Source organism: Aquila chrysaetos, chromosome 8 (assembly GCF_900496995.4).
Source record: "Aquila chrysaetos chrysaetos chromosome 8, bAquChr1.4, whole genome shotgun sequence".
Taxonomy (NCBI): domain Eukaryota; kingdom Metazoa; phylum Chordata; class Aves; order Accipitriformes; family Accipitridae; genus Aquila; species Aquila chrysaetos.
This window is the reverse complement of record NC_044011.1, coordinates 33,810,777-33,826,679: the sequence shown is the minus strand read 5'-3', so window position 1 is coordinate 33,826,679 and position 15,903 is coordinate 33,810,777. Positions and strand designations below refer to the sequence as shown.

General features: G+C 40.1%; 1 long non-coding RNA gene across 3 annotated transcripts in view; it reads left to right on the top strand.

Annotated features, from left to right (window-relative positions):
- The window catches only part of LOC115344325, a 64,585-nt gene that overhangs the window by 41,190 nt on the left and 7,492 nt on the right, over nt 1–15,903 (top strand). For 2 of the 3 annotated variants that reach the window (XR_005933045.1, XR_005933046.1), the window contains one exon: nt 2,622–2,771. This is a non-coding gene — a long non-coding RNA (uncharacterized LOC115344325). Of the gene's footprint in view, nt 1–2,621; nt 2,772–4,922; nt 5,001–15,903 lie in introns of all 3 variants that reach the window. The other variant, XR_005933047.1, reaches the window with a different exon arrangement.

Genomic DNA, 15,903 nt, shown 5'->3' with positions numbered 1-15,903 from the left:
GAAAACTACATTCGGTGCAGCCATTCGGAAAAGATCCGTTTCCCCTGCAAAACAGAACAGGTCATGTAGCTGTACGTATCCTGGAAGAAAGTACTGCTCTAGAACGATCTGTCTCAGCTCCAAGGAAAGGTTTTGGTTCAGTCGTAGATATGTATAGATTAAATTCTTTTCTAACATTTCATTTACACAGGTTTTCTTCCCCAATGGCCATTTTCATTGATAGCACTGGTTGGTTATTTGGGAGTTTTTTTGAGTTCTTTAGGGAGTAAGGTACAAATCCATGACCTTCAGTTTTGCTGTGACATTGCTTACATCTACAACTATGTGGAATTTGTGTTTGCAGGAATTGGTGTAAACTACTGATATATGAACTTGTGGGGTTGGATCTGAGAACTTTGTTTTCAGTCTTGGATTTGAAAGAATCACTGCCATCTTCGAAATAATTCTGTGGTTTCCAGCTTCCTTAGAAGCCAAGGATATATCTAGGATCATTTGGATAAGAGGTATAAAAATCACAAATCACTCATAAACTGAAAATGGCACCCAGCAGTCATTTAAAAGTGATTCTTGAATATTTACTTTGGTTTAGTGGGCTCTGAATTGTCTCAGTAAAATATTTTTCCTTTTATGCTAATTTATTTATGCAATTTTAAAAAAGCAAGAATCTAAAACACTGAGAAGTTACACCACAATAAATACAATGACACCTTGTTAAAATAATAATTTTAGCAGCAAGTCCGGTGGTGGACACAAATAGGGACGACTTATTCTATAGGAAGAGTATTTTTGAAAAGAATCTTGCATTATCTGGAGCATGTTAATTCTGTTCCAGATGTTACATTGTACCTGATGTTCATAGGTTGTGAAGTGAAAGCAATCTACAGACAAAAAGTGTAACTCTCACTATTTTTTGTTGATCTCATGAATGTGTGTGCTCAAGTCAACTACAGATGTGTTCATATGTGTCTAGGAAATCAAGGGAGCAGAAATAAATGGGTCAATTAATCCATTGTAGAAAAAAATCCCAGATCTATAAGCATTCTGTCCAAGTGAGGAACTGAGGATTTTAATCCTCAGGAGTGGTCACTGCTTTAAATAGTTAATGTGAAAAGGTCATATCAAAGTGGCTTGTAGCCAATATCAGTTATCATGGTTTTTACATTCACTGTCAGTCACAAAGAGGGAACACACACATGCTGGAAGAAGGTAATTGTTGCGGATTAAAGCCCCATGTGAAATGAAAGAGCCATCAAAATTCTTTATAGTTGCTTGGCATGAGTTCTGATAATACAAAGTTCTCTTTTATTATTATTTTAAAATGCAGCCACCTACCACAGACTAAACAAAAATCCCACAAGACAATAGCACCAGCCTGTGAGTATAGTATGTTTAATTGCTGTGCACAGCTGGAGCTGGCAGGTGAAAAGTAGAGACATGATTGCTTGTTCAAATAGGAAGATTTAGATTTCTTCTACTTTTTTCCTGTTTAACTTCATCTCATAATTTAGCTGCAGTTAGGATTTTGTTGTTTTGCCATATTTTAGATCTATCTACCTGCTCTTATTTATTTTACATACAGAGAAACATTTTTGTTTTCTCTTGCATATCTCATTGGCGAGAATAAAAAAGGCACAATTCCCTAGTGTTGGGTCACAGTATGCAAGACTGGTCATCATGCAAGCTTAAAAAATAATACTCATGAAACATATGTCTTGTGAAACTCACACGTAACAACATTTTTTGACTTATTGTATGTGAAGCCAAGCCTATGATGACAGTGTTAAGACAGATGTATGCACTTGAGCAGAGATCCATAGTTCATAATTTTCTTCAGGGCTGTGCTTAAAGTACTGAAGAGTTTACACACCAAGGAGGAATACAGGACACTTTCTTACAGTCATATTTTCTCTATTGCTGGTTGTTTAACCCCAGCTGGCAACTAAGCACCACACAGCTGCTCACTCACTCCCCCTGGTTGGAATGGGGGGAGAGAATCAGAAGGGTAAAAGTGAGAAAATTCGTGGGTTGAGATAAAGACAGTTTAATAGGGAAAGCAAAAGACGTGCATGCAAGCAAAGCAAAACAAGGAATTAATTCACCACTTCCCATCGGCAGGCAGGTGTTCAGCCATCTCCAGGACAGCAGGGCTCCATCATGTGTAACGGTGACTTGGGAAGACAAATGTCATTGCTCCAAATGTCCCCCCTTTTCTTCTTCTTTCCCCAACTTTATATGCTGAGCATGATGTCATACGGTCTGGAATATCCCTTTGGTCAGTTGGAGTCAGCTGTCCTGGCTCTGTCCCCTCCCAACTTCTTGTGCAGCCCCAGCCTCCTTGCTGGTGGGGTGGGTTGAGAAGCAGAAAAGGCCTTGACGCTGTGTAAGCACTGCTCAGCAATAACAAAAACATCTTGGCATTATTAACACTGTTTCCAGCACAAATCCAAAACAGAGTCCCATACCAGCTACTATGAAGAAAATTAACTCTACCCCAGCCAAAAGCAGCACATCAGTCATCAAGTATTATGCAGTAACATTGCTTCTTACATTTAAATTGACCAATGCTGTTTTGCACAGGTATTGATTCTTCTGTGTTCTCCATGTTTTATGTGCTGTCTTAGGTCCTGTCGTTCCTGTTTGAAGTCAATAGGTACTCTTACTGCACAAAAAGTCCAGTCTTGAATGTTATGCAACCAAATTAGGCTTCCACCTGCCCAGTCCTCAAGAAAACCTGAACAGTTGGTGATGGGAAGAGGCCTCATTATTAAGAGGTCATTACTTTTGCTTTGGTGCATTTCAGTGCATTTGCTAGCATATTATGGTCAGCATGATCACACAAATTGCTACAATAGTTGCATATATATAAAAAACAATGCTAGCAGTTGTGAGAGATAACATTGTAGTTGAGATTTTATAAAACAGTAAAAGAAATGTTTGTTATTTATAAAGGTGCTGTTGCCTTCTTTGAGTAGCTTAGGACTAGGTCTTACATGCATAGTCAATGTATACATACATGCATAGATACACACATATAAAATGTTATTTTCTATATCTGTGCATTAAAGACAAATTATGATTGTTGATGTTGAGAAACTCAGAATGTTTAGTTTCTTGGGTTTTGTGTTTGCAAAACCACAGATGCAATATTGTTGACATTTGTATTTGATTCAGATTAAGGGGAAAAAGAAATTTGTAATGTTATTGGTGGTTTATGTGCTTTTACAGTCAAATATATTTGAAAGCATGCTCTATGCTTTTTGCCTGAGTGTGTATCATGCCCTGTGTGTAAACTTTTTTAAGTCAGTGTTGCCTGGTTCTAAATTACTTCAGGTTGACAGATGCTGTCATGCATTCAGTGTGGATGGAGTTCACTGAGATTTTTAAGTTTCAAGTTACCAAATACTGAAACACAACTACTATTACAGTATTAACAACTGTTTTAAGTGATAAAAAGCCCTAGCGTTATGATCAAGTATGCAAATGCAAGATGTTCTCCCAACAAACAATTGAAATAAAGTACCAATAAGAAAAATCTCTCAAATTTTAAAAGAAAATCATTGTTCCTAAAAATGAAAACGTCAACTGGACTCAATTTTTCCACTTGAATTTCTGCCAAAATCATTCAAAATTTTTGTCATTTCCCTTCTGTATATTTTTTGATTCACACAACTGTGGAATTTCCTGTTTTGTTTTTGTTTTGCTAGTGCAAAACCAACCAACAGTCAAGGTCATTCTAGAAAACCAAACTTTCAGTAAAATTTGAACAAAAAGTTGACCTCCTCCCATTTGCTCTTTCTCTGTTCTCTGACCTACTATTTTGGTTTGTGGTGCTCTAGTCTTTCCCAGAGCCTGCTTTTTCACTCATCCTCATGTTTCTTCCCCTCTCCCTTCAGTTCCTTGTTTGCTTTATGGTGAGCACTCTCTTGATTTTGCTCTTTCACCCATTTTTGTCTTCAAAGTTTTCTTTTTTCCTCCTTTTCTTTTTTTGGTCAATCTTTCCTAGTTCTGTCTCATTCCATCTCTATTCCCTTTTGCCTCCTCTGTCCCCACAGCCCCCTCGGCCGCAGCCAGAAACACAAGGTGATCTGGTTCCCAAGTGCCAGTAGCTGGGCATGCCTGGGGAGGGCTTTGTCAAGGGGTCTGATGCTGACCCTGTGCTTTTCCCTGTCACTGCATATGGTGGGTACAAGAGGAAGTTATCCCACTTTCCTGGGGATATCCCTGGCTGGGTGAGGCAGGGGACCACCTGTGGGGAATGAGGGGGTGATAACTGGAGAGGGAGGCTTGTGTTTTGCTGAGTGAATTCCCTCTCATCTCCATACAAGGCCAGCAGCCCCAGGTCTTTGCTTTTTCTTGGGGGCTGCAGAGTGTCCCAGCCTTGTTTCTTGCCTGCAAGGGAGCCATCCTTGCCCTGCCAGTAGCTGCAAACCCCTGCAGCTGGCAGCAATTGGGTCTTCTTGTCCACTGTGAGCCCTGTTTCTGTTTGCAGGGAGCAATGCCTATTCCAGCAAGGGATGTATATTTTTTAATTAAATGCTGTCCTTATTTGAAGAGATCTGTCAAAGACAGACCCTGTACTTTCAACATACTTCTGATTGTTCCTTGGTGAGTACCCATGCATAGAAATCCTATTAAAGTTGTGTGATTTTCATTCTCCAAATATTCGCAGCTCTCATTGATGCAACTGTAACAAACTGCTGGGTGAGAAAACTTGAAATTAGTTCAGATTTGCTTTAATTTTTGAATTGTGCATGTTCACAGATCAATTTCAGATTTAAAAAAAAAAACCAAACTTTTCCTTTAGCTATTGAGATTGAGTTTTCCTGACGTTTTTCCATACCTATTACCTTTGTTGCCATCTCTACCATTCCATCAATCTATAATTTACCAAGCCTGTAATGAGACGGTTGTGTTTATTGTAGGAGTTTACACAGATCTTTGCTACCTTCAGACTGCTCGGGAGGAGAGATGGGACAATCAGCCTGTTGCATAGTTCAGTGGTAAGCATGGAGACCCCTGGATGTGGGGATGCTGTGAGTTCAGACTCTAGCTCTGCTGCACAATTAATCTTTGTGAAGGTAAAAGACTAGTGATTGTGTTTGGTAGGAAGAGCTGCAGTGGGGGTGAGGTACGTTTTTTAGCTATGTTGTGTGGTAGAATGGTTGGAAAGTAAGAATACATCTATATGTCTTTATTTTCTTGGCATCTGTTTTTCTCTGCCATTTTCTTCCTCGTTCCACAGGACCTTCCATGAAAGGTACAATCGTGGGAGGAATTGGTGGGTTAGAACTAGTTTTAGTTGCACTTGACCTCCAGCTCTTACTGCAGATACACTACTCTGTGTGAACCTAGGAGAGGTAAGACAAATGTCTTTCACTTGCAACTCTACACCCAGTGGAAAGGTTACTGGCCTTTGATGAGCAAGTATGCAAAAGTACAGTGAAGGTGAGCTAGGGAAGTGGGATCTGCTTTTTTGAGTGGAGTGACTCAGTGCTATTGTGGCAGGGCTTGCAAATACAAATGTCTGTGTACATCACCCCTGTTTAAAAGATATTAAAATTGTCTTCCGTTATGTACTCTGAAATCTGCTGCTTTTCTCCATCACTACAATTAAAATTACATTTATGGTAAGTGCTGGAAAGTGTATTATTAGTTCTTTTCCTCCTCCATGGAAATTATTTGGCTTTTAACCTCGCCAGTGGGATATAAGACCACTGTATGATAATAATAATGGCTTATTTAATCATCCTTAAAATGTAGTCCTTTCTGCTTGTTTTTAAGAGGTTATTCAGCAAATAAGCAGAGCATCTGGAGAAAATATATTTGCTAGCAATATAGCTTAAGTGGATGTTTGTCTACCACTGCTAAAGCAACACATGGGAGGAGGAAACCTTGAAATATTTTTGGTTCATTACTAACTGTTAGGCAGGCTTTACTATGGTATAGAAAGATCTGAATCCGGAGATTTACAATGATGGTAGAGTGTCCATGTTTTCATGTAATTGCAGTAATTCTGTATCATCTAGTTTAGTTGTTCATAACATTCTCAAGTCTTTTTGCATTAAAACTGCTGACAAGCATATATATTTGTTGCTTGCTTTGTTGCACTGTCTTCTGCTTGCTATACCTCCCCTTTCTCCGAGTCCATGGTTCACATACTAGACATCCAGGTGTCTGCTGGTACAGTGTCTCAAGGAAATGCTTCTTTGACACACCATGACATTTATTCCAGAAACCTGGGTGGTGATGTGAGAATGCAGGCCTTGAAAGGTCCATCTTTGAGAGATTTATTTTTCTCATCAGGGACAACTCGCCTTGCTCTCTGTCTCGTTTGTTGGGTTTTTTCTTTTAATTTGGCAAGCATAATGCAAACATTGCTCGTCTTAGCTTGCAATATATGTCTTCTTGTCACGTGCAGATAGGGTAATGGGTATGATGTAGGTCTAGCTGTTCTACTGAGTTGTCAAGTCACAAACAAGCTACTTAATCTCTCTGCTTTTAAGTTACCCCTTCATTCCCCTGGACCGCCCTAGAAAGGAAAATTCCCCCCTCTCCCTCTCACCCGCAGCAGCTCTGGCACAGAGCAATGGGGTGTCCTGCATAGATTTCCTCCCCCCATGGTGCTGCACTCTGGAGTGACAAGGATGCTTGGCTCCTGCTCCCTGCCACATAGCTCAGTGCCTTTGAATCTGGCAGTAAGTCCATTGTATTGAAATGCCACAAATTACAGATGTCGCTCTAGTTTAGGCTGCATGAATGTTGTCATTTTGTTTCTAAATAGCATAATATGTAAGGTGTGTTTGCTGTTTAACTGAGCGCTAGGATAGGCTATGGGGATATCTATGCAGGCACAGGGAGTCCCCCTCTAACATCACGTGGCTGTGGAAGAATATCAGTCCTCTCTTTACGGTCTCTGGCAGAGCTTGCTGCAGGTGCAGAGTCACCATGCAGCCTGAGACCTGGGAGCATTTACCTGGCACTGGTGTATAACCGAAGCCATGGTCCAACAATTCCTCCATAATTCAGAGTCTCACAGAGTTGATCGAAAGCCCCCAAAGCCTCAAGATCCTTTCCTGTGGCCTCACTGTATTTTGTACCAGGCCCCTGCTTAGAGTGAGTTTGGGGAAACTGCCATCCACACTGCTCTCCCTTCCTGAGCAAGGGCAGCAATTTGACAGCACACCCTTTTGGTTTTGTTTGGTGATACCCATTGCGCAAACTTCCTTTGTCTGTGGCTGCTTGGCAGGCAATATAATTTATCCTAGTTTAATGTGAGGTATTAAGCCTTTTGTGCAAATCTGACTGTTCCCTTTTAGATAGGACCAATGTTTTGTAAGAAGAAAGGCAACAAAGTAAAGATCATTACATATGTTGTCCTTCCTGCTGTGTTTTAACTAAACACCATCTGCTGAAAGGCTGAATCCCCTTTGGAGAGGGACATCATTCTCCTGTTGTTAACTGAAGCACTTCTGAAAAACATTTTTTTTGTTTTAAAGCGGAGAGTTGCATTTGGATAGTCTTTAAAGGAATTTTGAATAGTTGAAATAACACTTGTTTTGGGAAATACTTTATACTGTCAGTTGTTATTTTGAGTGTTATGGGGTAGTAGGCACTATAGAATAGAGGAGCAGAATAATAGTATTTTGAAAATCCAACAGTAAGGATACTAAATAGCTCTGTGAGCATGTGCTGGTCCTTTACATCCAAAATTTTAGAGGGATCCCCTCACTCTGAACACCTACATTTACATGGCTAATCTTTTTTGCATACATGTCACTTCTGTTTTAAGTATCTAGGATAAGTAACAACAATGGATTGTAAAAGCTGGATGAAAAAAATGCACCAAAAAAAAGCTGCTTCTGAAAGTGTTGGCATTAACTGCTTAGAAATAATAGGAAGGTATTGTGCTGGGTTGTTAGGCTTTATCAATTGTTTGTAAACAGTCTTAAGCACTTGGTGCTGAGGAATCAAAGTATTTTTCTTTTACTGCTATTTTTCAACACAAAAGAGGCCTCTTGGTCTAGCTAGCAAAATAATTTCAAGCTTCCACTAGATGTGTTAGAAGGAGAAAATATCACTTAAGCTACTGATTACTGCCTGTATACTAAATCTTAACAGGTTATTTCAATAACATGCATGTTAAATTCATAGTCTGTATTTGTTGTTGATGGACTAGCAGTAACAATTTTGAGTTCTCTTGAAACTGAAGTCTAATATGTTCTTGGGGTCAATCCTCTCCATTGGCTGTCGTCTTAGCAGTTCTACAGAGCTATTTATACAAACTTTTCAGGTTGCCAACAAAATGATCAATCAAGTTCACAGCACGAGTAGACTGTGAAGCAGGCTAGGAACTTTAGGAGAATTGTCTTGCTGATCAGAGATTACCTGCAGGTTACAGTGAATCCCTTTTTATTAGAAAGGTGCAAAACCTCTTTGGCCTCTTGTGCCTCTAAATCCCCCAGCCTCAGTGGGGATGTCTGTGACAGTAAGGACTGGGTAGAACTGGAGTGCCTGGGGACAAGATGTGATTCACCATATCACAATTGGGGTCAGCAAAGTCAAATAAGGAAATGAGAGTGAGTGAGAAATGTCTGATACTCCAGGCATGCTGGCTGCCAACATTAAGCAGAGCAGTCCTGCAAAAGTATGTAGTAATTTGCTTTGCTGGATTTGAGATCCAGTGTTTTGCAGCACTGGAAATTTGAGTTTTTAGTGCCTGAAGCAGGATGTTTTTGGAGGAAAGATGACCTCCCCCTGAACCCACTGAAGACATTTGATGGGAGTTTTGTTATAATGACTATAATGAGACTAAGATGTGATTGCACATATTCTAGTTCCAAATTTCTGGGCTAATTCTTGGCTGCATTTATTCTTGTTTGACCTTCTGAAGTCTAGAGGAGGCAGCTTTGGCTTTTTGCCTTTGTGTCAGCATTAGCAAATATGGCATGTCTAAAACTTCTTGAATTCTGGGTATTTCAACAGAATATTTTAAGCACAAGGAAATAGAAAATTACTGATGTACCTAAATCATTTTGTAATTAAAAAAATAATAATCTGTAGTTTGAGACCATTTTGGTGCATTTTGTTTAGCTTGAAAGATGACACTAAGAACTTCCTAGTACTTGATACGGTTTGGGGGGAAAAAAGTCTAGGAAGACAGAATGCATTCCAGAAAACTGTGGAAACAATTACATAATTAGGTTGTATTTAATAATTGTTTACAAATAGGCATTTTCTTAGTTCCAAAACTTGCTTCTAAATTGTTAGCTTGCAGCAATGTCGTACCTGATAGTAAAATAAATGGAGCTGAGCTTGATTTAGATTTGGTGTTTTATTGTGCTATAATAGATGAGACTCCTGTTCCTAAAATGTTGAAGCAAGGTTTCTGAGGTGTTTGAAAATAAAACTGTACGGGAGAGGTTAGAAGGAAAAGCTGTGTGAATGACTTATATTCACTGTCAACACTTGGGAAAACTTGTATTTTTTTTCCTTTCTGTAGTCTTTTATAGTGTTTATACTATATTCTGAAGTACTCTTCTGTTATTTGAAAATGACACCTTTATTATTTTATGGTAAAAATCTTTCACACTTCAGTAGGCAATCATTTTCTCTTTCCCAGGTTTCTTTTTTCAACCAGGAGCATTTTGCTGCTTATTGCTATCTGTGAGCCTTTTGAACAGCGTAACATATTCAATAGCACTTATGAAGCACACTGAAATATTTTCAGCATTAGTGTTCTTTGTAGTGCACACCAAGACAGGATAAAAGTAAGATGCACATGAGAGAATGCACAAGGTGACTTATCTAGTGTATGGCCTTTTGAAGGTGGTAGATGACCCTCTGAAGGGTGGTCTGAGGTATGAGTGCTTCCACATTATGAGATTAAATTTTGCATTATAGCTGTATATGAATATGCGGATAGCTAACTGCCCCTGGGAGGGCTCATCCCCTGCCTTGCATTAGCTCTGGAAGAAGAGTGGGACAGTTTAGCAAGCTAACTGGCAGAAAAGTTCTTGTGGGACTTGTTTCTGACCACTTAGTTTCCTGAACTAGCTCCTTGAAGGGATATCAGGTGAGCAGTACAGCCAGCACAAAGGCTGGTATAAAAGGACTGGATTACACCTTGCTGTAGCAAAGACAGAGTGCTTCCAGTCTGAGAAAGATGAATGGCATGGAGAGTTACCAGTCAAGAGAGCATCAGTTAGAAGTGGAGAGGTTTAAGCATGGCTTGTTGAGCTACAGCTTTGCAGCACTGGAAATAATGAGTTGCAGGGGTATCTGAATAAAGATAGGGGATATGCCAGAAATCCTGTCAGGATTGAAACAGATAGGGTTCCCAGTTTGTGCACCTGCTACTGATGGAACTTGCATACCCATCAAATGGACAGCACTTAAATATAAAATTGGATCTTGTCTTTTCATTAAAAGGGAAGGTTGCATCCCCATCTTGTGTCAAAAGCTTCTGTCTGCTCCTGCATAGAAGAACCATGTTCCCCAATGCTTCTGCTGCTGAACAGAAAAATCCAATGGATGTGTAAAACTAACTGAAAAGCAGATAAATCTTCAGACTGATTTTGGTTGGAATTGAAATAGGTTCAACAGGATCAACCAACTCCCACATTAATGTGTTGAATTCAATAATACGGAAAAATTCTTGCGCTGGAAAATTAAAAGCTGATCTCCAAATAATTCTTATGTATTCAGCATCAGGCAAGAGGGGAAAAAAAGTCCAAATTAAACCGTAACATATTTGTCATCCAGAAAAGTTATTCCATGGTATTTTAGAGTATAAACACCATGAGCTGATTTCTGGAATCATCACACACTCAAAATACAGGGCTATGTAGGCATGTAAGGCTATGTGTCTGGTCCAAACTCCAAATTTCAGTAAATCGCAGATTAAATTGAGGTGTGTTTTCTCTGCATGTATTTCTACTTATTGAACTTCTGCTGTCTTTAAATTCCCTGTCTTCAGCTGGGAATTCTGTGACAGCAAGAAATGGATCAAAGTGGGAAGTCTGGGGACAACATGCAAGTAAGGAGGCATGGACACCTTCCTGGCCCTCTTCAGAAAGCTCAGTCTTGTCTGGTATAATTTGGCCTTTTGAAACTGAATCAAAAACATATTCTAGTACTCACAGGGTGAAAGGGATTTTGGTTGCCCTATCTGGAAAACACTGGAATGAATTTACAGACTTCAGGTGCTGATGCAAAATGGTGATAGTTTCCCTTTGAATGGTAGATCTGTCATGGGAACTCTTAGTCCCTCTTATGCTCTGTCATACAAAAAAAGCCTATGGCATTGCTCCTGGCTGTCTGTCTCCCTTCAGGCAGTCACTAAAGTAGTAGCTTTTGAAAATCTTGTAGCAAAGGCCTAGCACTTGCCTCAGCAAAGGGGTTAGGGTCCTGACTCCTAGACCTGGGAGAAGAGAGGAGCCTAAATGCTCTGAGTCTGGGCCAAGTGCTCTGTGATGCACATCTAGGTTGTTCGTCTGACAGGAGCCTGGTAGATTTTGGAGTGAAAAATGCTGGCTGGCTTATCAAGCAGGCTGAACATCACTGGGAAATTACACTTCCACTTACTAGCTTGGCCAAACTTGTTTACAGGAGACTGTTTACTATACTTCTCAAAAGCTGTACAGCAGAAGTACCCTGAAAAGTCCCTCTAAGCTGTTTGCAAGTAAAGTTTTCCTTTGTGGTATCATCAGAAAATGCTGTGTAAGAGATACTTGCACCTGCTGTATCTCCCATAATTATCCTGAACTCAGCACTGGATTTTGTGTTCCTATTTTTAAAAGCCATCTTGCTAAATAGATGTAGAGAATGTTCCCTTTGGAAGAGTAAGAGAACAGCAGTGCAGCATTAGGGAAGCACCATGGACTTGGCATGCCTTGTATCAGCTGAGGGAGTGAAAGGAGGAAGATAAGAGAACTGAATAAATTAGTATGGGTTTTGTGTGCAGAATACTGACTTGCAAATCTGACAATGACAGAGAGAAAAACTCTCTTTTTAAGTCTCTTTCATGTAGTACAAATCACCTGAGGGATGGTTGGAATCTTTTCTGAAGGAATTTACCTTACATACCATTTCAGATGGAATAGTTAACCAAAGGAAAATACCCTTGGCCTGCAAGTATTTGAAATAAGTGTCTACAAAAATAGACAGCAAAGCAGGGATATTGCAACGAGAATTCTGCATACTGATTGCCAGGTTTTGAGTCCGTTTATAGAAGTTGGCAGCCTTGCATGAAAAAAGAGCCAAGTAGTTGGTTACAGCTTTTGAGAAAGCAGAGAAAACAAAGCGAAGAAAAGACATACAGAGCTCCTGTTTGGATATACTATGTAAGATTAGATGGAGATTTACAAACCTTGGGGCCATGTTTTACACTTTGCATGGCTTATGCTCAGTGGAGTTACGCTTAGAACATAAAGGGAGGGCTGTGAAAAGTTGGCTGTCAGTCGTTTGCCGGCTGTATCAGTTCTGGAGCCAGCTGGGGACTGCTTCAGTCTACAGTTCAATTTAGTAGAGGCTTAGCCCAGCCAGTAGTTAAAGCACCTCCTGGCTGCCAAAGCAAGAAGGCCGTGAGTAGTAGCAAAGGCTGTACTGGCTACGCGTAGGAAGATACTACATCTCGTAGGAAAATGCCTACAGCAAACCCATCCAACAGCTACTTGCAATATCTGAATGGCTCGGTACAAAACACGCACACCATCTGAGCAGCAGGATGAGTATGTTTGGGCAATGAAGGGGGAAAAAGTTAAAACTCAGTGGGTTTTTTTTCCCCCCAATCTTTTTTTAATACCTGTTCAGTAGAAATACACTGCAGGGCTTGTCTGTGCTTAAACTTGCCTGGTTTAATTAAACTGATCATTTAAATTGGTGTTAATACCAGAGTGTGTGCATGTATAATTTTGTGCTTCTTTGTATGAGTTTTGTGTGCCCCTGTAAACTACAGAGCAGATTTAACTGGGTTGATGAATGTTGCCAAATGTATTTGGAGAGTCCAAATTACCATGGCCAGCAACCAGTCTTTCACGTTCTTTTACTTAGTATGTGGGTAAATGTTCTGTTTTGGGAAGACATACTGTGCTGACAGTTCATTTGGGATTATTCATGGCTGTGTAGAGTTTTGGTCTGAAACTGTGTAAGTAGTAGGAGGTCTTATTCTGTCTTGAACTTTGAGTGTTTTCTTGATTTATGTTTGGCCTTTGGGAACCAGGCAAAGACACTAGACTGGAATTCTTGGGAGAAGGAATTGCTTGCTTATGTTTATTTGACTTTCTGTAGTCTGCGTGCATATAAAGCAGAGCAATCTAGAAAATGTTATTGATTTCTCCTCCAGCATGACACTGATGGCAAGATTGCAGATACTGGCTGCTGCTTGGCAAAATGTTGATAATGATGTCAGAACAGAACATGCCCCCCCATTTATATATATATAAAAAAATTAAGAAAGGGGTAGCTATATTAAATGAAGTGGCTTTTTAAGAGAGAAAAGCAATAATGAATCTAAATAAATGCTGCAAAACTCCTCTAAAAGGATATTAGCTTAAAAATATAAGGGGGCAGAAGTGTGGACTATTTCAAGGCTATGATTTAAGAGCGTGAATCCATATAAGAATAAATGTTTAGACAGAGCTGGAAACTTCTAGTTGCAATGAATAGTATCACTTGAGAACAGAGATAACATGAAAAAGTACTCATCGCTTGTGGATCTTTACAAAGGAGGGACTTGTATATGCAACAATATGGGGGGGGGGGTTGCCTATTTGTACTAATACGCAGTCATGTACCCAGTGTTAGCTAACAAAAGTACGTAATAATTTATACTTCAGTTACAAAGTGGCAGAGGCACAGCAGGATGTGCTGCACCTAACAATATAGTAGGATAGATGGAAGTGAGCAGTAGTAGAAAATTACTGCATCTGGGTACATGGGTGATATGAGTGGAATCATTTCAGTGTGTAGATGAGGAACATATCTTCATCTTATCTAGATGAATGGGCTAATTTGACTGGAGGCTATTATTTGCTTTTGCTTGTTATATATTTAATGAGCATTTCAGGAGGGAAACTGAGAGGAAAGCAGCTGTGAAAGGTCTCTCTTTACTTTGTTTTCTAAAATGAACTAACCTAAGTTCCAGAGCTGTGTTAGTCTGCCACCACCATAAAAAATTACCACTTTTCCTGTGATTAAAGAAAATCACCAGTAAAGCTGTGTTCCATAGAAGGTGTCAGCATATAGTTGAAAAGGCACTGTTCACTGGTTTGGAAAGGAGCTCCACATTTTGCTTCCACACAAGGTAACTCTGTACCCAGGCTGTCTCCATACATGCAGGACTTGGAGCAGACCTCAGCCTAGGTCGTGGAATGCAGAAAACAGCTGTTTTGCCTATAAATAAACCAAGAGCCCCTTCTCATATGAGACTTTTTTACAGATATGCTATAGAAATGAATTGTCACTTTAACTATTGGTGTTTAAAGTTAGAGTATGTGGTAGTAACAGGATTCACATTCTAATGTATGAAAGTCACACCGTGATCAGGTTTCAGTCTTACCGTACTGGTATCATGTTATAGTGAAACCACTTGTGCTGCAAGAGTTAAATCTGTCAGCCTTTCTGTTTCTAATCCCCAGAGTGCCAGAGGTTTATGTCTTGGGTAGAAAACAAAACTCCACTGGATTTAGTCAAAAACATCTCCATGCACCAGTGATTATTTTGTTGTTTCAGTCTCTTGTCAAATGCTTAAAATTTTTTTTTATAATGTAACAAAGACTTTTACTGTGGGGGAAAATGCCTGTTTGATCTCCTGGACTGTTTGATTTTCTTTTTTTGGCTTTCGTTTGGGTTTGTTTTTTTTTTTTTTTTTAGTTCGTTTTTCATGTGAATCCACAGAGAAGCAGCAGTAGGAATTCCACTGATCTTGTCAGCTGGCTCAGTCCCTTGTGACAGCTTCTCAGTGACCAGCTAGTTCGGGTTCTTCTGCTCAGCCCTTGGCCACTTGCACATACTATTGCCAGGTAACTACGTGCAGTTGTGGTAACAATTAAGTAATGTGAATATTTGTCATACAGTGGGCTACTGTAGCAGTAAAGGGGCATGTGACTAGCACCCAGGAGTTCTAGCACCTATTGAATTGACATAAATCAATCATTTCATTAGCCCCAGAACAAAAGGCTTCCATTTTCCATTACACTCAACTCTAATCATTCATTATCAGTAAGATAGCAGCCCACACTTGGCTGCACTCATGCTAGTGGAAAAAATAGCAGTTTTCCTCATCTCAGAACAAAAGCAGGAGCTTTGACTTGCAAGGGTATTTGCTCAACTCCCATCCAGCTCTGTACCAGCCTTGTTGAACCCGAGCAAGCTGGGACAAGAACAGAGGCAGCAAAATTACTGATAGAGAGCGTTAGATCCGCCCAATGTGAGAGCAGCCCGACACTCCCTTTTCCCTGCAGTGTAGAGCAGTTCCTACAGCCCTGGGATCGCAGCGACTGCTGTCGGAGAGAGATGGGCAGCAGCCAGATCCTAGCACCAGCGATCTTCCTTAAACACTTCTGGCTTCCTTTTAAGGGGCTGGCTTGGGGCCACAGTTTGAGTTTATGTCATCTCATCTCCTGATTGCTTGGGTTGGAGGGAGGGGAGAAGCTTTTAACCCTGAGCATTTCTGTCCCGTTTCCTGAGTGGCAGCTGGAGCAATTGAGACTTTAAGGAGAGCACAGCTCTTTTTAAAGGAGCCTGTTACCCGGTTGGGAGATAAGGCACAACTTCTTTCTTCAAAGGAGTTCTGTACCCCTTCAGTCTTTCTCTCCCTGTCTTCACTCTGAAGCGTAAATGCCCCATCTTCTGAACAGGAGTGCCAATCCCAAAAATAAAATGAAAAATGTTTGAATTATCTTT